Source organism: Bufo gargarizans, chromosome 3 (genome assembly GCF_014858855.1).
Source record: "Bufo gargarizans isolate SCDJY-AF-19 chromosome 3, ASM1485885v1, whole genome shotgun sequence".
In the NCBI taxonomy this organism is placed as follows: Eukaryota; Metazoa; Chordata; class Amphibia; order Anura; family Bufonidae; genus Bufo; species Bufo gargarizans.
In genome coordinates this window covers 242,535,926-242,557,662 of record NC_058082.1, presented here as the reverse complement: position 1 = coordinate 242,557,662, position 21,737 = coordinate 242,535,926, and positions in this window count along the sequence as shown.

The following is a 21,737-nucleotide window of genomic DNA, read 5'->3' as shown; positions in this document are numbered from 1 at the left end:
TGTTGCTATCTCGTCTTTTAGTACTTCTCTGTACTGCAATCAAGCTATCCATCCACATACTAATAGGCAACCAGCAGGTGTATGCCAGAGGATTTTCCTGGTAAGACTCCCTTGCCACTCAGTTCATAAGGCTTATAGCTGCAGAAATTTATAACAACTAAAGCATCTGATACAACTTTAGTAGAAGCAAATACAGATATATAGAACAGTATGTTTGTAAAATATTAGTGTCTTTCAAGATGTCAATGGTCAAATCATAAGTATATTGAAAATTCAGCATTTCATATATTATACCTTAACAGGGACTTAAATTTGCTTTTGAGATAAATAAAAAGATAAACATACCTACATAATTTTTTATACATGTCTTTGGAGGCTTCCTTTAATATATATATATATTTTTTTTTTATTGAGACCAAAGGCATAAAACAAGATTTGGGAATAAAATCTGATAAAGCTTGAATTAATTATTAATTATAATTAATCAGAAGAGAAGTGATGGCTATAGAAGACAGTGAGGCAGAGTCTGGCAATTATAAGATAGAGAAGCAGTGAAAACAGAGAGGAAAACTATTTAAAATTCTACTACATGTAATATTTTCAAAATGTTCTCAAAGTATATAATATAACTCTTGTGAACCACTGCATTTCCCAAAAACCTCAGATTCTAATAAACTTTTTGTGATTTGAAGTAATGTAGGCTAATGTTGAGCATGAATATTCGAATAGCGAATTTTTATTGCGAATATCGCCACTTCGAGAATTCCCAAATATTTAGAATATAGTGCTCTCTGCTTTTTGCTTGTGGGCCAATGAGAAGGAAGCAATGTCAGGTTCGCAACAATATTTAGTGCACCAATCAGTAATCTGTAGTCAGACCTGCTAAAATGTAAAGTTGCACGTAGTGCAAAAAAATATTCTAATCACTGCCAATTAGCGCAATCGTGAATATATTGGAGCACTTGACTCTATCTGCATATAAAGCTATTCTAATGTTCTGCCGAGCCAACCATTTTCTCCAGTCTCAGGAAACTTATACCAGCTTGAAAATTGTAGCCAAAGTGACCCACACCTGTATTTCAGGTTACAAATCCGCATTACGCATTTTTTACATTGCCAAATTTTCGCATTCAATAAAATAATCTTGAATTCTCAAAATTCGTGACTATATGACAATATGAATATTCTACAAAATATTTGTGAAATATGGCTAATTCGAATATAGCCCCTGCCACTCATCACTAATGTAGGCCAGTCAATGCCCATCTGGGTTTCTAGGAAATATATTCAAATTAGCTTCCCTAAGCCTATCTGATGTCAGCAGAAGTAAGTAGTGCTAATTTTCATATATTTTTCCCAGAAACCTAGAGGAATGTTGACTGGCCTATGATTCTCCCCATGCATGCTCTGCGCCTTCCATAAGAAGAAATAGTACCCCAACCAAGGGGGTAGCCAAGCACAGTTGTTGTTTTTTTTCTTTGTCATACATGAAACAAACCAAATCCCCAAATTGTATATACTCTTATGTCATCTGGCTTGTGATCAATTTCTGATTTATTTCTATTTGTAACTAGATATTTATTTTTTTTAGAATTGATGTACCACATTTTCTCATTTAAAAAATATTAGAGGGCTATTTTTGTAGAAGTCATATCAAAGGGGGAACTATTGCCAATACCCCCACTGGTCTTAAACACAGTGAAGCTGGGTCTTTGTTTAAATCAATAGGGGATGCATAAACACCAAGTGCACATGTCCTTTCTTACCTTTCTTGGCTCAACATATCCTGAAACGTGCAGCATGAGATGATTGCCATTTTCTAAAAGGTGATTTCAGGATATTTTTTAATTAGATGTCTGTGCTATATGTGCCTGTATGTGGCCACATGGTGGTTGTGAGGTAAATTGCAGTCTTTCAAGGGTTTTGCTAACCTGTCATGATATGGTGCTGAATTTCATGAGAAATTGGAATCTTTAACCAAACTGGAGCAAAGGTAAGGGTGGACACACATCTATAAATGTCTGCGCTTTAAAGTTGCAGAAATATGTTTACATAAAAAATCGGAAAATCTAATATCTGTATACTACTCATAGTTCTTTAGCTAATATTTGCATGCAAATTTTGAAGGTCAAATCACATGATGGTCACCATTAAAACATCTGAGACTCAGAGATCAGTTTTTTAGTAATAGTGAAACATTTTAAAGGTAAGTATTTTACAAAGTTTCCAGTTTTTTTATTGGAGGAATTTTTAGGGGAGTTCTAATGTCTATATAGACTTGTATAACCCCTTCAAGCAAAGCATAAAATAAAAGGAAAGCACAAAATGAAACAGCAACAATAAATTGCAAATAATGTACAGTATAATGGCCATCATTTTGACTATATTGCTGTATATTTTACTTAATATTTTATCTAATTACTACATGCACAGCTAATATATGTTTGCAGTGTTCTAAAAATTATGTACAGGAATATAATGTTACAAACTTAAATATATTGAGTAATATTTTTCATACCATTATGTGTTGTATGTCTGTCAGTCATTCATTTTTGATTAGTGTATCTAGACAGAGTTCTTCAAAAATTTACATGTTTCCACTGTTATCTCTGGTAGTTTTGTTGCAGGCATAGAAATTCGTTCTAGCTTAAAAACAAATGAAGATTGATTTCTGGATCATCTGTTTTCAGCTTGGCAGGTAAATGAACAGTGATATACAATTTTCTATGCATCGTAAGCATGATAAAAAACAATTTGTGTGTTCACTTTGTATCCTATTGTAAGCAGGTACAATGAGGCACAAAAATACATTGATTGCACCATTGATGATCCTCATCAATTAACTAAAGATTGGAGAACAAATGCAGAGTGTTTCTATTTTTATATGACTCTATCTTCATAGGTAGGAATGTAATGGTTAAATGGGTTTTCTGGCCATATCTATTGATGACCTATCCTTAGAATAGGTCATTAATATCTGATTGGCTGGGATCCTACACCAGACACCCCGGCCAATTAGCTGTTTGAAGAGAAGGAAGTGCTCTATGAGATTGTAACTTCCTTGTCTTGGCGTAGTGTAATTACAAGTACTTGCTCCATTCATTTGGTGTCAGACCCCCGCCAATTAGATATTGATGATGATAGGTCATCAATATATCTGGCTGGGCAACCCCTTTAATTTTTCCTGTGGTGGGAATTTGAAAACTTGCTGTCAGGTTCCCCCATAAATACACCACATCTTTGGGCATCTCAGCAAAATTCCATGTAAAAATTGTATCAATTTTACAAAATAAAGCTATTGGACTGGCATCTAAGTAATCTGTAAACAAAGGTTCAGGTACCCCAGTCTTCCTTTAAAACTTTATTCAGCGATGTATCTTTATCATATATTGTTTATGAAACGTGTACAAAATCTAGGTATGTTCCCTCACATGTCATATGGTTTGGCACAACCATATGGGATTTGGACCCTGGGCTGCTGTACATGGTCCTTGCAATTGGCATGGCTGTGTGTATTGGCCCTAAATTAAGTATTATGCAAGGGAATTAAAGATGCATGAATTTCCTAAATTCTATTTAGGTTTTCATTCTATCAATTTGGTCTATAGATTCTATTTTGTCTGAATAAATATGAATTGAACATGGCCCAATAGCTTTGGAAATTTTGGGGGTTCCTAGGATTGTTTCCAAACCTTTTTAATCTCTCTAATGCCAATATAACATTAGTAACATTAAAGTGACAGCAGCATACATGGCTACGTGTAAACAGATGGGAGCTGGTGGTGAAAAGCATGGTGACTGCTGGTGTTTATACATGCTGTTATTTCAGAAGAAGCAATTGTTTCTTATAAAGGTATTTTTATAAACAACTTGTTATAAAGGTACTAAATAAATTTCACTTTTTTGGAGAGCAGTTTTAGGTTTGTTGCAGGTCTGTGCAAGGTAGGGTTCCCAGCAGCAGTGTGGTATGTAACATAATCGACAAAGAAGAGGATATGTAGTTGTGTAGGGTTAGTAGTAGCGGCAGCATCAGCAGCACAGTATAAAACTGGATGGACAAGTCAGAAGATGTGCAGCTGTGTAGGGGTAGTAGTAGCGATAGCATATTTTTAATTCTTACCCACACATTCCATTATGGATGACTGACAATGCAGTAGAGGAAGAGAAGGTGTAGTCAGAGCAGGTGATGCAGTAGCTGATGCTTAAACTCCTTCACTGTATTTGCAGCTACCACTTCTGTAGGAAGGCTATACCATGCATCCACTACTCTCTCAGTAAAGTAATACTTCCTGATATTACTTATAAACCTTTGCCCCTCTAATTTAAAACGATGTCCTCTTGTAGCAGTTTTTCTTCTTTTAAATATTATCTCCTATTTTACCTTGTTGATTCTCTTTATGTATTTAAAAGTTTCTATCATATCCCCTCTGTCTCGTCTTTCTTCCAAGCTATACATGTTAAGTTCCTTTAATCTTTCCTGGTAAGTTTTATCCTGCAATCCATGTACTAGTTTAGTAGCTCTTCTTTGAACTCTCTCCAAAGTATCAATATCCTTCTGGAGATATTTTTTCCAGTACTGAGCACAATACTCCAAATGAGGTCTCACTAGTGCTCTGTAGAGCGGTGTGAGCACTTCCCTCTTTCTATTGTTAATGCCTCTCCCTATACACCCAATCATTCTGCTAGCATTTCCTGCTGCTCTATGACATTGTCTGCCTACCTTTAAGTCTTCTGAAATAATGACCCCTAAATCCCTTTCCTCAGATACTGAGGTTAGGACTGTATCACTGATTTTATATTCTGCTCTTGGGTTTTTACGCTCCAGGTGCATTATCTTGCACTTACCAACATTAAATTTTAGTTGCCAGATTTTTCACCATTCCTCTAGTTTTCCTAAATCCTTTTCAATTTGATGTATCCCTCCAGGAACATCAACCCTTTTACAAATCTTTGTGTCATCAGCAAAAAGACACACCTTACCATCAAGGCCTTCTGCAATTTCGCTGATAAAGATATTAAACAATATGGGTCCCAGAACAGATCCCTGAGGTACCCCACTGGTAACAAGACTATGGTCTGAATATACTCCATTGACTACAACCCTCTGTTGTCTGTCCCTCAGCCACTGCCTAATCCATTCAACAATATGGGAGTCCAAGCACAAAGACTGCAATTTATTGATAAGCCTTCTATGTGGGACAGTATCAAAAGCGTTACTAAAGTCTAGATAAGCGATGTCTACTGGACCTCCGCTATCTATTATTTTAGTCACCCAATCAAAAAAATCTATAAGATTAGTTTGACATGATCTCCCTGAAGTAAACCCATGCTGTTTTTCATCTTTCAATCCATGGGATTTTAGATGTTCCACAATACTTTCCTTAAGTATGGTTTCCATTAATTTCCCCACTATTGATGTCAGGCTTACTGGCCTATAATTGCCAGATTCCACCCTACTACATTTCTTGTGAATGGGCACAGCATTTGCTAATTTCCAATCTTTTGGGACGACTCCTGTTACCAGTGATTGGTTAAATAAATCTGTTAATGGTTTTGCTAGTTCACCGCTAAGCTCTTTTAATAGCTTTGGGTGTATCCCATCAGGCCCCTTGTATTAATTAACAGCTGACTTAGAACCTCTTACTCTGTAAAGACACGTGCATCAAAAGATTTATTAGTCTTCCTTCCTAACTGAGGTCCTTTTCCTTCATTTTTCTTTGTAAAAATTGAACCAAAGTATTTATTAAGACAGTCAGCTAGTTCTTTATCTTCTTCCATATACCTTCCTTCTTTTGTTTTTAATTTGGCAATTCCTTGCTTTAGTTTCCTATTTTCATTTATGTATCTAAAGAATGTCTTATCACTTTTTTTCACTGATTGAGATAATTTCTCTTCTGCCTGTGCTTTAGAAGCTCTTATAACTTGCTTGGCCTCTCTCTACTTAATCTTATAAATTTGCCTGTCATGCTATCTTTTTGTTTTTAATGATTTTGGCCACTTCTGCTGAGTACCACAGGGGGCTCTTCCTTTTTTTGCTTTTACTGACAAACCTAATGCAATTATCTGTTGCCTTCAATAGTGCCACTTTTAAGTAGTCAGATTTCTCCTGGACTCTATTGAAACTGTTCCAATCTGATAGGGACTCGTATGCCACTAATCTAATTTTAGAAAAGTCAGTTTTTACTTATAGTAAACCACACTGACTGGTGATCACTAGATCCCAAGCTTTCCCCTACAGTAATATCAGATACCAAATTCCCATTTGTGAATACTAAATCTAAAATGGCTTCCTTCCGGGTTGGCTTCCCAGTAGGGAATTTAGAATGTCGGTACTCCTGGCAGAAATAGCTATTTTGGTTTTCCAGTTTACATCAGGAAGATTAATGTCTCCCATAATGATAACTTCCCCTTTCAATGTCATTTTAGCTAATTCCTCAACTGGTAGATGATCTAATTCTTTGACTTGGCTAGGTGGTCTATATATCACATCTACACGAGTTACTTTATGATTATCAAGCTGCAACGTAACCAAAACTGTCTCTAAATTGGTCTAGCTAACTTGTATTAAATTAGATTTTATGCTATCTTTCACATACAGGGCCACCCCTCCCCTTTCTTGCCTTCTCTGTCTTTCCCAAATAGAGAGAACCCTGGTATTGTTATATCCCAGTCATTACTCCCATTGAACCATGTCTCAGTAACAGCCACTAAATCTATATTCTCAGGTGCCATTATAGACTCAAGTTCATTGATCTTTTTCCCTAAACTGCGAGCATTTGTAAACAAGACTCTGAGCTTGTAATTTCTTAACCCATGTGCTACTGGCATCTTCTGGCATTGTTTGGGGGCAGTCGGACTGCTGGATTATCACTCTTTTGCCCCCCTTTCCTAGTTTAAATGCTCCTTAGCAAATACTTTGAACTGTTCACTGAGGACATTCGTTCCCTTGAGAGAAAGAAGCAAACCATTTTTCTTATACAGTTCTTTTCCATTTTAACGAGAGCTAACATGAGACACAAAGCCAAACCCTTGGTTCAGACATCATTCACCAAGCCATACATTGTATTCCTTAATGCGCAACTTCCTGTCATGTTGAAGGTTATGCACAGGCAAAACTGCAGAGAATGAAACAGTCGATGCAACCTCCCGTAAATCATTACCAAGTGTGTGAAAAGGTTCTTTCACTTTTGAAACCTCATTGCAAGCCAGATAATTTCCCAAGATGGACAATAACATCAGCCTCCCTTTCCTGCTTTGCTTGCCTAACAATATTAAAGATACAACGTCTGTCCCTACTAGCGGTAGCACCAGGGAGACATCTCACAAAACCATATTCCTCTAACTTCACACCTCTTATGATAGAATAACCCACCAACAGCTGCTTGCTATCAGTTCTCACCTTATTATTTTTCTCTTTGGCTATTTGAGGCATGGGAGATGATTGTTCCTCACCCACTGTGCCTGAGCCAACCTCCATGTTGCTCTTGCGCTCTGAAAGTGCTGCAAATGAATTATGGAGAGCCACAGACTGTGGGACATGTCTTCTATCCACAACTCTAACTCTACCAGAACCTGCAGTAACCCATCTCTAGGGGGTCTCTGTGGCAGTGGCATTGCAACATTCTCAGCCTGAGTTTGTTTAACAGTTAATATACAAATCTCGGATTTCAAAAATACAATTTCCTGCTGCATTATGGAGAGCTGTCTACAGATCAGACAGCATCCAAACCTCTGAAGAGTGGAACCTGAAATAAAAGCACAACAATTCCTGCACAGAACCAGATCTGCCATTTTAAAGAAGGAAAAGATTTTGCACAAGCAAATCTTATTTTTTTAGATTGTATCCACCTCCAGATTACCTCCTGAGTATCTCCTGAATATCTCAGATGCACTTAGTAATGCTGCACTTTGAGAATGCTGCAAGCTATAATTAAGCAAGCTAATACTATGTTGCTATATATACGCACACTCCCACAAAAGTTCCTCCCCAACAGATTTAACACCTTAATCACCATATGCTCATTTGCAATCAGACAAGAGCAAAAACCTGTCTACCAAATTCCTTACCTGTTTTGAAGCACAGTGTCTGAGTAGCCATCAAAAACATAGCTGAGGTTTTGCTGTTTTGAAGCACAGTGTCTGAGTAGCCACCGAAAACACAGCTGAAGTTCTGCTACAGTGGAAAAGCTCTATGTTATTCTCCTGAGTATCTCAGATACACTTTGTAATGCTGCACTTTGATAATGCTGCAAGCTATAATTAGGCAAGCTAATACTATGTTGCTATATATAAACACACTCCCACAAAAGCTCCTCTCCAAACAACAAATTTAACACCTTAATCACCCTATGCTCATTTGAAATCAGACAAGAGCAAAAACCTGTCTACCAAATTCCTTAGCTGTTTTGAAGCACAGTGTCTGAGTAGCCACCAAAAACACAACTGAAGTTCTGCTACAGTGGAAAAGCTCTAAGTTAGTCTCCTTAATATCTCAGATGCACTTAGTAATGCTGCACTTTGAAAATGCTTCAAGCTATAATTAGGCAAGCTAATACTATGTTTATATATATATATATATATATATGCACACACTCCCACAAAAGCTCCTCCCCAACAACAAATTTAACACCTTAATCATCCTATGCTCATTTGCAATCAGACAATAGCAAAAACATGTCTAACAAATTCCTTATCTATTTTGAAGCACAGTGTCTTAGTAGCCACCAGAAACATAGCTGACGTTTTGCTACAGTGGAAAAGCTCTAAGTTAGTCTCCTGAATATCTCAGATACGCTTAGTAATGCTGCACTTTGAGAATGCTGCAAGCTATAATTAGGTAAGCTAATACTATGTTGCTATATATTCACACACTCCCATGAAAGCTCCTCCCCAACAACAAATTTAACACCTTAATCACCAAATACTCATTTGCAATCAGTCAATAGCAAAAACCTGTCCAACAAATTCCTTACCCGTTTTGAAGCACAGTGTCTGTGTAGCCACCAAAAACATAGCTGAGGTTTTTGTGTTTTGGAGCACAGTGTCTGAGTAGCCACCAAAAACACAGCTGAAGTTCTGCTACAGTGGAAAAGCTCAGTTATTTTCCTGAATATCTCAGATGCACTTTGTAATGCTGCACTTTGAGAATGCTGCAAGCTATGTTGATGTTTATGTCATAACAATGATCATGTACTACTTTTGCATTTAGGTTAGCTACTAGAATAATTATTTTGCACAAATTTCTGTCCAGTTCAATTTGTCCTCATGAGCAATGATGTCACTTAATGTAATAAAGGACAGCCATAGTTCTGACATTTCAGAATACTTGATCGTATCTTCTGCTTTGCCTGCAAAACTTACACATTGCAATGATTTTATTGACTAGCAATGTTGTGGAAAATTCCCAAATAGGAGATGCCCACTCAGAGCCTCCACCACCTGAGCTTACTTTAGGTCTAGCATCTTTTGAACATAAACTAACAACATTGCTCCTGATCTGACCACAGTAGAAGCAGATCTGCCACTTGACAGATGTTTTGTTTTATGTTTTGACTGTATGTTGGATCCGCTTTTTAATACTGCCACCACCATCCTTCTTTGATGTTATAATCAATTCGTTGTCACTGTAATCCAGTTCCGAGGTCCTCATCATCATAATTTCTGCCACTTTTCACAGACTGTGATATGTCATATGAGCCATGCCCCCCCTAATGATTCTCACCTCTATATATATTCCATTGACTACTGTAGGCAAAGGACTGTGTCCTGCTACTATTGGCTGGACTACTGGTGCTGACAGTGCTGCTGCTACTTGTTCTACAGCCACCCACATTTTCACCAGAGGATTATATGACACTGGGGTTTTAATTTACTGTATATGTCACAGTATGGCTCACTGTAACGCTGTTGCGATGCAGGCTGGCTGCCTGCACTCTTGTGTACTGGCTTTGGTATTCTGTATGCTGGTTGCTTGGGTGGTGCGTGCTGGCTGCAGCCTTTTATAGTGTGTGAACTGTGTCCTGTGAATTGTGTGCTCTCTGAGTCTTGTATGGTTCATTCTTCACTGAGCCTATGTTTGATTACCAGATGGTCAGGTGCACTCATCTCCCTGCTAGTCTGTCTGAGAATTCTATGCTCCTCATTCCACATGGGTTTAAGGCTATGTACCACGTTTCTATGTTACTATGTTTTTGCTTGTCCGGATCAATCTGTGTGCACCATATGTCAGTTCCGCGTGGCTTCCATGTGGCTGTGACTATGCAAGCAACTCAACACGAATCTGGCCATTTATGCAAGGGATTTGGAGGGACTCCCTGCCTCCATCTTCATTGTATACTACCACGGTCTTTCGGGCTTGTCTGTACCACTGTCTGTTGGGGTCATCTGTATGGTTTTCTTTATTGCCCTTCAGCTCCTTCTACTCCTTTTCTGTCACTTGTGCAGATAAAGAACCTATTTCTGTATACTTTTTCTGGGTGATAATGTCCTCCTCCTCTGCCAGTTCAGCCCCCAAAGGACTGAGGTGATCGTCAGATGTATGAACCAAGTCATGATTCAGCTGTTATACAATTCCCCAGTTGCTAGGATCAGGATTAATGGGACAGTGACAGAGAGTTTCATCCTGGGAAGAGGTACCCGTGAAGGCTGTCCCCTCTCCCCCCTGCTATTTAATATTTATATCGAACCTTTAGCAACTAGTATAAGGCAGGACTCAAAGGTGGCCGGCTTCGGTATAAATGGGGAGTATGACCGTGTTTCACTCTATGCAGATGACATCCTGGTTTTTATGCATCAAACAGACACTACTCTCCCTCGTATAATGGAGCTGGTTGGTCTCTTCTCTGATCCATCCGGTTTGGAGATCAACTGGGATAAGACTGTCCTCCTTCCTATAGACGAGTTGCGTGGCGAATGGGATAATCAGTTGACGATCTCTGAGTCAATAAAATACCTGGGGATAACAGTTTCTGCCAAACCGCATGAATATCTACAATTAAATCTGATTCCGCTGTTGATGAAGGTGAGGGCTAAAATTAAGGTATGGCAAAAAATCCTGCTCTCCAGAGCGGACAGAATCTCATTAATAAAAATGGTAGTACTGCCCCAGGTTCTTTATATTCTGCGCAACTCGCCTGTATGGATTGCAGATAATTACTTTAGATTGATAGACCGGATGCTCAATGATTTAATATGGGGGAGGAAGCGTGTGAGACTAAAGGCACTCTACTTTTCTATGCCCTATGAGCGGGGAGGTCTCAACCTCCCCTATTTTAGGGGTTACTTTATGGCCTCCCAATTATGTCTTTTTAATGACTGGGAAAATAGCCCTTTCTGCAGTAGAGTGGTGAAAGACTCAGGATTCTCGGACTTCTTCACTGTATTGGAGTCTGATTATCTAGTAAACACACTGAGTGGGTACACACTGTTCTGCAAAATGGCTATGAGGACTTGGTTGGCCATAAGGAGATGGTGTGGAGTTAAGGCGTCACTTATTTGTACCCCATTGTGGCACAACTCTAAGCTCCTTAAATTAAATGACTTAAATTGCTGCCAGTATTGGAGGAATAAAAATGTTCAGTATCTACACCAAGTGGTTAGTGAGGGACAAATATTGCCCCTCATGGAACTAAAACAAAGGGCAAACTTAGGTGAGGTGGTTTGGTTTCCATATTTTCAACTAAGGTCAGCACTATCTTGTACGTCGGATAGCCAATTTTTTATTGATACCCCTTTATTTCTACACGATTTAATTTGCAAGAAAACTGTCACGAGAATTAAAATATCACACTGCTATAAACACTTAATGAATAATTTTTTTTCGGATGTTCTCTCTCCAGGACAGAGAGCCTGGTCTTCTTTACTCTCAGAGGTGGGTTCTCCAAGTTGGGAGAACATGGGGGATAGTTTAAAGTTGGTTTCACACAATTTTAATCACATTGTTGTACAATTTAATATTTTGCACAAAATTTATGTGACACCCATATGGTTATACAAAAGAGGCCTTAGGGCCTCTTCCGATTGCCCACGCTGTGGCGATCCCGGGGCAGATCATTTACACCTGTTCTGGGACTGCCCCACAGTGAGCAGATACTGGAGTCTGGTCCAAAACAATCTGGCTCACAAACTCAACATCTCTATCCCTTTGTCACCCAGGATATGGGTCCTGGGAGACTTATCGGAGCTTAATTGCCAGCCTATAAAACGCCACCTGCTGATAAAGGTTATGTTTTTGGCTAGGCTCCTGATCACTAGATTATGGTTTTCCCCTTCTGCTCCAGAGTACAACAACTGGTTGGGCCTGGTCAAGAAAGTGAAAACTTATGAAAAGATTCTGTACAAACAAAGAGGATCTTACTTGAAGTGGGAAAAACTCTGGAAAGATTGGAACAGGGTTAATTAATCAGAACCTTTTTCCCCCCTAGGCTCTCTATGAAGGATTTTTTTTTTTTTTTTTTTTTTTCTCTTCCTGCAAAGTGGGGTTGGGTGGGGGGTTGGTGAAGTGAAATTAATGTCACTCAATAGAACTGACGGGTTTATGAATTTTATAATATTGCAAAGTAATAAAAAAAAAAAAAAAAAAAAAAAGATGTATGAACCAAGTCACCTGGCCAGCTAGATTTATCAGTATCTGCTCCCAGCCTTGAAGGAGTGGAATTACATCAGTCATCCCATACTCCTGGCGACTGACAAATGAAGTGGCCTCCTCAAAGGGTCTGAGCAAATGGCAGGTGTCACGCATGAGCTGCCACTAGCTAATGTCGTCAAAGTTACACAGAGGAGTACCCCTGTCCACCTGCATCATCAATAAATCATTCATGGCCTGCCTCTGCTTATATAGTCGGTCCAACATGTGGAGGGCAGAGTTCCAATCTGTGGAAACGTTGCATTTGAGGCAATGTTGGGGTACGTTATTCTGCTTTTGCAGCTCAAAGAATGCATGTTTTGCATGGAAAGAGTGACTGAAATACAGTACATGCATTTCCTGGCCATTTTCAAGACATTTTGCAGTTGGGTAGAAGACTTCATGAACCGGGTTACAATATGATTAAAGACGTGTGACATGATAGAATGTTCTTCCTGTTATCGGTGACAGTGGTTCTGATCTTCAGTTGGTAAGGAGACAGCCAGCATTTAATTTCATGGTTAATGACGGTGAGCAGTTCCTTCCCAGTGTGACTCCATTCACCCACACTGGCCAGGAGCAGAAGAGCATGACACCGCCATGGTCTGCATAGATAGTATGCTGGAGGACCATTTTGAACTTTGCCTACAGTGGAAGTTGGGGACAAGGTGGAGGATGAGGAGGCAGGGGAGGACATTGGCTCTGGAATCAAAGCATGAGAACGTGAAGGCAGAAATGACATTACCTGGCCAAGTTGCTGGTATGCCTGTGCAGGAACCACATTTACCCAGTAGGCCGTTAAATGACATATATTGTCCTTGACCATAGCTACACGCGTCTGAGCTGCTGTGAACTGTGCTATACACTGACAGGCTGGCCCACCTTCTGTTCAACATATGACGGCTTGGGACTCTACACCTTGGCTAGGCACAAGCCATCAGTTCTCTGAAATGGACATAGTCAAACACATGAAAAGGGAGGGACTGTAGTACCAGAAACTTAAGGAGTAAGAGCATCAGGACCAGTAGATGATGGGAAGGAAACATAGCTCCATTCTGCTCAGTTGGTGGAGCCTCGACTGCTGGAGGGGTGCTGGGAGATACAGCTGTTGGTGTATCAGGCTGTACCACTACATTAACTCCACAACATTGTCACCCTGGCCACCCTTTACCCTCTGCCCATAGATCCTGCATACGACCACACTGACGTCCTCCAGTGGCTGGATGAAAAGTTTCCACACCTGCGAATATGGCATTTTACCTGCACCACTGCATGCTGACTGTCTGCCGCTGCCACTATGAACTCATGCACCAATAGTTGTTTCTGGACAGATAGGCTCCTGAGTAGCAGGCGGTCTACCCTGGGCACGTTTTGATCCAAATCTCACACTGTTGCCTCCCTGTTGACTCACGGCCATGCTTGCACCCTGCTGGCTCAACCCCACACTGCCACCCTGCCGCTGTCTCACGCACAAGCTGCCACCCTTACCCTCAATGATGATGATGAATCACTCTGTATACCCGACTCCCACGTGCGATCGGTTACTGTCTGCTCTTCACTGATGTCACCCTCACCAGTCTCATGGCTGCATTCCTGACCACTCGCAGCACCTGCTCCCACACGACTTTCATCATCGCTACTTGCACACCTACAATACAGGAGGAAGCAGCAGATATGGGCTGGGCAGTAGCTGCTGACTGTCTGAGCATAGCAGAGCCGGAAGCATACAATACTTCCTTAACAGAAGAAGCAGAAAAAGAACAAGGCACTTGCCATGTCTCTCCCTATCCTCAGCTCACAGGACAATGGCAGAGACAGTGCAAGATGAGCCTGTGACATCAAAGGAGAGGGATACCTGTGGATTGGCTGGGTGCATGGTATTATGAGTGATGTTGCATTTCTGGGCTTGCCTCCTCTACACTTACTTTTACTTTCTAACATGTGCAGCTGCAATTTTTAGTTGAACTGATTTGTTACAATGAAACTCGAGGAAATTCGTATTCGTTCAGAATTGAAGTTTTCTTAAATTCCGCTTCGAATGGTTCACTTAGCTCAACACTACCTGGAACCCATGCAGAGATGATACATGACACTCACAGACATCTCAGAACATACAAACAACATTAATTCATTGGCTGGAACCCATGCGGAACTTATACATGACACACACAGACAGATCCGGACATACAGATAACATTGATACATTGCCTGGAATACTGAGTTGCTTGCATAGTGACAGACACATTTTCACCATTTGGCAGAGGTATGACTACTGGCTTTCCACTATGTTAGACCCTCCTACTACTTTCCGGGCCGGTATGCTCCTGTGCAGCGGGTGGTCTACCCCGGGCACGTTTGGCTTTCGACCTCCCCTGCAGCCACCCTGCTGACTCCTGGCCATGCTACCGACTTGCTAGCTCCACAGCTGCCACCCTCTTCTTCTGATTATGATGAAGCCCCTTCATCACCCGGCTCCCAATTTGTGATTGGCTACATCATCGAGTACTGTCTGCATGTCACTGATTTCCTCCTCAGCGGTCTCTGGGTCAGGAACCACTCGCAACACCAGCTACCACATCATTCTCCTCATCACTACTTGGCCGCTAACCGGAAGAAGCAGCGGATGTCTCCTCTGGATCTTGGCTGGGCAGTAGCTGCTGACTGTCCTCTAGTAGCTTGTCCTCACTGTATAGTGGTGCTGAGCTCACAGCATATAGTACTTCTCTGGCTGAGGGAACAGAAAAGGACAGAGGCAGGTTGAGGACAGGTGAGGGCACAGGGCCTGCTCTCGGACCATGCCAACTAAGGGTTGCATCTGACTAACCCACCGACTCTTGGCTGGGGGTGTCTGATGTCACTTGCAACGAAGTTGAAGATTGAGTCAACCATTCAAGAACCGCTGAGCTGCTGGTCAAGACACGACAGCTAGCTGACACTGGGAGCTCAAGCCTCTCAAAGTGACCCCTGCTGCGCCCTGTGCCTGCACCAGAAACATTTAGGCATGTGCCCCTCCCCTGTGCAGGCCTGTCACTTCTCTGTCTGACATACTGTTAGATCAAATAAGTAAATAAAAAGGAAATTAATAGATGCCAAAAAGGGCTGTAATTTTTTCACTTCACCACACATCAGCTAATAACCCCTCCCCCCCACTAATACACGCCAAATAAAGGCTTCAGAACATATAACTGCAGCCATGAATGGCAAATAAATTTTTTTTTGCCACTAATACATGCTAAAAAGGGCTGTAATTTTCTCTCTTCAAAACACAATGGCTAATAAGCCCCTTTTCCCCCAACTTATACACAACAAAAAAGGCTTTAGAACATATAACTGCGGCCGTGAAACCGCACATAATACTTTTTTTTGCCACTAATACACACAAAAAGGGCTGTAATTTTCTCACTTCACCACACAATGGCTAATAAACCCTTTTTCTTTTTCCCCACTAATACACGGCAAAAATAGGCTTTAGAACATATAACTGCAGCCGTGAACGGCAAAAATTTTTTTTTGGCCACTAATACACGCCAAAAAGTGCTGTAATTTTCTCATTTCAACACACAACGGCTAATAAGCCCATTTTTCCCCCCACTAATACATGACAAAAAAAGGCTTTAGAACATATAAATACTGCTGTGAACAGCACGTAATACTTTTTTTTACCACTAATATATGCAAAAAGGGCTGTAATTTTCTCACTTGAACACACAACGGCTAATAAGCACATTCCCCCCCCCCCACTAATACACGACAAAAAAAAGGCTTTAGAGCATATATATAACTGCACAGCACAAAGGCTAATAAGACCCCAATAACAAGAATGGTTTGCTGGAATTACAGAGGTATTGCAAACTTGAGATGAACAGCAGTATAACGGCAATTTGGATCCACAGTCAGTGCAGCAAGGTGTGATAGGATTGTTCCTATTACCCAGGCTGTAACTTTGTCACGGATGAAGTTAGCAGATAGCTGGAACATATAAATAAACGAGCGACTGGCTTGATCCCAAACTAAGGAGCTTATAGGTGAGCCCTATAAAACCCTAAGAGCTCTCCCTGACTGCTATGCACATGCAAGGGTCTGTATGGTAGACGATTGCATGCCCGCGTACCTAATAGTGTGTGACACCTGAAAACGCTATAATAGTGAGGGGACATGACTACCGGCTCCCTGCACTTAATACGGACGGAGTCAGGGTCACCTAGAATCAAGCCAGCAAGGAAACACAGTAAAGTAAAAGACTTATCTGTACAAACAGCAAAAGCAGCCACCAGCAGTGAACACCTCATCCAGGAAGTAGTATAAGTGGCAAAGTGAGGCAGTATGGGAGGGATTATAAAGGAAGACGATTAGTCAAAATAAGTGACACCTGGCAGAAGGAAAGGAGATGAGAAAGTGAAACCAAAACAAAGAACATCATTCAAGAGGTAGAGAAAAACGTCTGCCAGATCTTCTCACAGAACTGGCGGTGACAAACCTCCCCTACTGAACCCTGTTCTGCTTTAATACTGTGGAATAATTCATCCCTATCCTTTCCCTACACTTCTAATGCTCTTTCCCTGAACTTCTATTGAGCAACATATAAGTTTTCAAATCTTTCCTAGCACTGTCCCTGCTAACGTCTCTCCCTGCACTAAGTACACTGTAAAATGGCTGAATCCAAGATGGCTGAGGCTATTTATAGGGCTGTGACATCACAGGGCTGGCTGCTGATTGACTGCATGCATGTCATTGTGGGTGATCCCTGATTCCCAGAGTTCCTTGCTCCATATCCTAACAGGTGCATCAGCCATTTTAGGAAAAAAATTGATTAGTTACCACAAAGAGTGAGGAAATTTGGATTTGGTGCGAATAATTCCTGAAATTCGGATCGAGTTCAACTTAGTCAGCTTCAATTCGCTCATCTGTAGGTGCTATAAGAAACAAGAAAAAAATAATATTTAGACTGCTTTATTAATTTCCCATATTGTTTTTATCAGCTTCCTGGCACGAAAAGTATGTATTTTGAAGAAAATAATTTAGGATTATGATTTTTATTTATTTATTTATTTTTACATTTTTTAAGGTTTTCCCCAGAGATGCTACTATGACACCTTATTTAACAGTGGACTTGAAAAAAAAATTCTCCTTAATCTTAGGTTCTTTGATCGACTGTTGCACTCCTTGGGGCTGCTGTTTATTTGAATTAAAATCACCAGCTGTAGAAATGAAATGAAAAATCTGTAAATATATGAGGGGAAAAATGTAAAGACTCTGTATGATTTGAGAAATGAGGGCCCCAACCATGAATTACACTGCTGTGCAACACAATGGAAAGAGCCTTGAAGTGTAGTACATGCTGTTTAGTGTGAAAGCTGCTGCAGGTTTGTATTACCAAACGCCGGTATGTGCTGATGTTTGTGGGCATCTCACCATCAAAATTAAATTGAAATGGAGTTCACTGCAGGTTCATGTTTCTCTGTGTGCTTCATTGGTAAGACAAAATGCACTTCATCTGTCACAACATTGCTTTCAGGGCTGAACACAGCAGTGGACCACATGTAACTCATTTTATAATATATCTTATAAAACGTACACTGTCTTTCATCACAGAATATAAATTGACTGTAAAATTTTAAATTGTGCTACAAAGTTAGTTTGGGGGTTAAATTACCTAGAAACTATCAAAAGTGACAGGAAAAATGGTAAGATGCTGTTGAGACATGTTTATGGTGATATTTTTATTTTATTTTTTTACAGAATACTGAAGCATCTGCATATCATTAGAAGGGTTCCAATTGAATGTGTTACGGATGAATAATATAAACCTGTAGGAGATTCATTTAAAATATTGCAGCATTATTTATATACCCCTCTGCATTAATCCAACAAATTAAGCTGCCGTTCACTTGTGTAAACTAACTAGAGAAATATCTCCACCAGACACGGTCTCTCAAATATAGAGTTATAGACTCTGACACCTTCAGACATATCTAAATAAAAAAATAAAAAATTAGGGTACTTTCACACTTGCGTTGATGGATTCCGGCAGGCAGTTCCATCTGTATGCCCTGAGACAAATACCCTTTTTATTCTTTCTTTGAATCTGTTAGAATGCACTTTAAGGTGGATGTCCATTATCAACATTACTTGTCATAATATATATATATATAAAAAAAAAACTTGTAACTTGCTTCTGTGTAGTTAGTAATCTGATCTAATCTTTTTTTCTGCATACTTCTCTCCAGATGTCAATGATTTCCTCTGGATAGGTCATCAGTATCTGATTAATGTGGTCCAACACCCGGGACACGCAAAAATCAGCTCTTTGAGAAGGCACAGGTGTTCACAGTAGTGCTGTGACCTTCTCTTAGCTTTCCCCAGGCCAAATAATGTCATGTTCATCGGTCAGAGAAAGTGAAAGGGGCTGATCTGCGATACCAAGCACAGCTGCCTCCCAATGGATGGTGCTGTGCTTAGTGAGCAGGGATAAAACCACGATGATCACAGGCGATTCGGTGCCTTCTCAGACAGCTGATCATTGGGGTCCTGGGTGTCGGAACCCCACCGATCAGATACTGATGACCTATCCAGAGGATAGATCATCAGTATATAAGTCTCAAGCTATGCATGTGATCCAAGAATATGTAAAGTTAAATATGTTCAGCAAAAAAAAAAAAAAAAACTCTGGCATGTGTTAACCTGAAATACTAAGATAATTTGTCTAATAATTATGATTAACAAGATTAACATGCTTTCTTCACATTTTTTGAATCACTGTTTCTATAAAGACCTGAATTTCCACACCACTGATATTAATTACCTTCATAGGACCAATCCACTGTATAAAAATAAAATGATTTAAAGTTAAATATACAGTAACTACAGTAACTGAAGCAAGACTATTAGGTAACATAATTAAAAGCCGTATAATAGGTACAGAGCGCGAATATTCAAAAAGAGAATTTTTATTGCGAATATCGGCACTTCGCAATTTCATGAATATTTAGAATATAGCACTATATATTCGTAATGATGAATATTAATATTTTTTTATTTATTTTTTTCCACAGTACACTTAACAATAATGCCACTGTGTACTGTGTAAAAAAATTTGATTATCCCTCCCTGCTTCTAGCTTTTTGGTCCAAATGAGAAGGCTCCAATATTACTCACAGTGAGTCAGTGAGTGGAGCACAAATATTCATAACGTGAATATTTATTGCAATGTGAATATCGCCACTTCGAGAGGAAACTGATCTCTCCCTTCTGTTAGCTTGTGGGCCAATGAAAAGAATGCAAATATACAGTTGTAAGAAAAAGTATGTGAACCCTTTGGAATTATATGGATTTCTGCACAAATTGGTCATGAAAATGTGATCTGATCTTCATCTAAGTCACAACAATAGACAAACACAGTCTGCCTAAACTAATAACACACAAATAATTAAATGTTACCATGTTTTTATTGAACACACCATGTAAACATTCGCAGTTTAGGTGGAAAAAGTATGTGAACCCCTAGACTAATGACATCTCCAAGAGCTAATTGGAGTGAGGTGTCAGCCAACTGGAGTCCAATCAATGAGATGAGATTGGAGGTGTTGGTTACAGCTGCCCTGCCCTATAAAAAACACACACCAGTTCTGAGTTTGCTTTTCACAAAAAGCATTGCCTGATGTGAATGATGCCTCGTACAAAAGAGCTCTCAGAAGACCTACGATTAAGAATTGTTGACTTGTATAAAGCTGGAAAGGGTTATAAAAGTATCTCCAAAAGCCTTGCTGTTCATCAGTCCACGGTAAGACAAATTGTCTACAAATGTAAAAAGTTCAGCACTGCTGCTACTCTCCCTAGGAGTGGCTGTCCTGTAAAGATGACTGAAAAAGCACAGCGGAGACTGCTCAATGAGGTGAAGAAGAATCCTAGAGTGTCAGCCAAAGACTTACAAAAGTCTCTGGCATATGCTAACATCCCTATTAGCGAATCTACGATACGTAAAACACTAAACAAGAATGGATTTCATGGGAGGATATCACAAAGGAAGTCACTGCTGTATAAAAAAAAAAAAATTGCTGCACGTGTACAGTTTGCACAAGAGCACCTGGATGTTCCACAGCAGTACCCCAGCACGCTACAACAACCAGCACCACCAGCTGATATGGAACGTCTTATAAGGAGGCAGCATTTCACCAACATGGTGGAACAATATGTGCGCACACATGCTGATGCTGCAAGGGCTGTAAAATTGTGTTTTTTTTGCCCAAAAAGGGTGTTTTATTAATAAAATAATATAATCACAGTGTCTACAGGGTGTATCTCACACATACAGATGCAGAATAGGCCGCAATTAAAGATTTGTGCCCAAAATGTGTGTTTTTCAAATTACTGAATATAACCACAGTATCTAAAGGGTGTATCTCACACACCCTGACCCAGACTTGTCCGCAATTAAAGATTTTTGCCCAAAATAGGTGTTTGTTTAATGACTGAATAGAACCACACTATGTAAAGGCTGTATCTCACAATGACATATGCAGCAAAGGCTGCAAAATAAACTTTTTTCCCCCCAAAATGGGTGTTTGTTTAATAACTGAATAGGACAGCAGTATATAACCCTTGAATTTGACATGTGCCGATGCGGCAAGGGCTGTAAAATTGTGTATTTTGCCCCCAAAATGGTGTTTTATTAATAGAAGAATATAACCCCAGTATATAAAGTGTGTATCTTTGACGCCCTGATCCACACTAGGCCGCAATTAAAGATTTGTGCCTAAAAATGGGTGTTTGTTTAATAACTGAATAGAACCACACTATGTAAAGGAGGTATATCACAATGACATATGCAGAAAAGGCCGCAAAATAAACTTTTTCTTTTCCAAATGAGTGTTTGTTTAATAAATGAATATGACAGCAGTATATAACTCTTGAATTTCACAGTGCTGATGGTGCAAGGCCAGAAAAATTGTGTATTTTGCCCAAAAAAGGGTGTTTTAATAATAGAAGAATATAACCCCAGGATATAAAAGGTGTATCTCACACACCCTGACCCACACTAGGCCGCAATTTAAGATTTGTGCCCAAAATGGCTGTATTTCAAATAACTGAATAGAAAGACAGTATGTAAAGGCGGTAT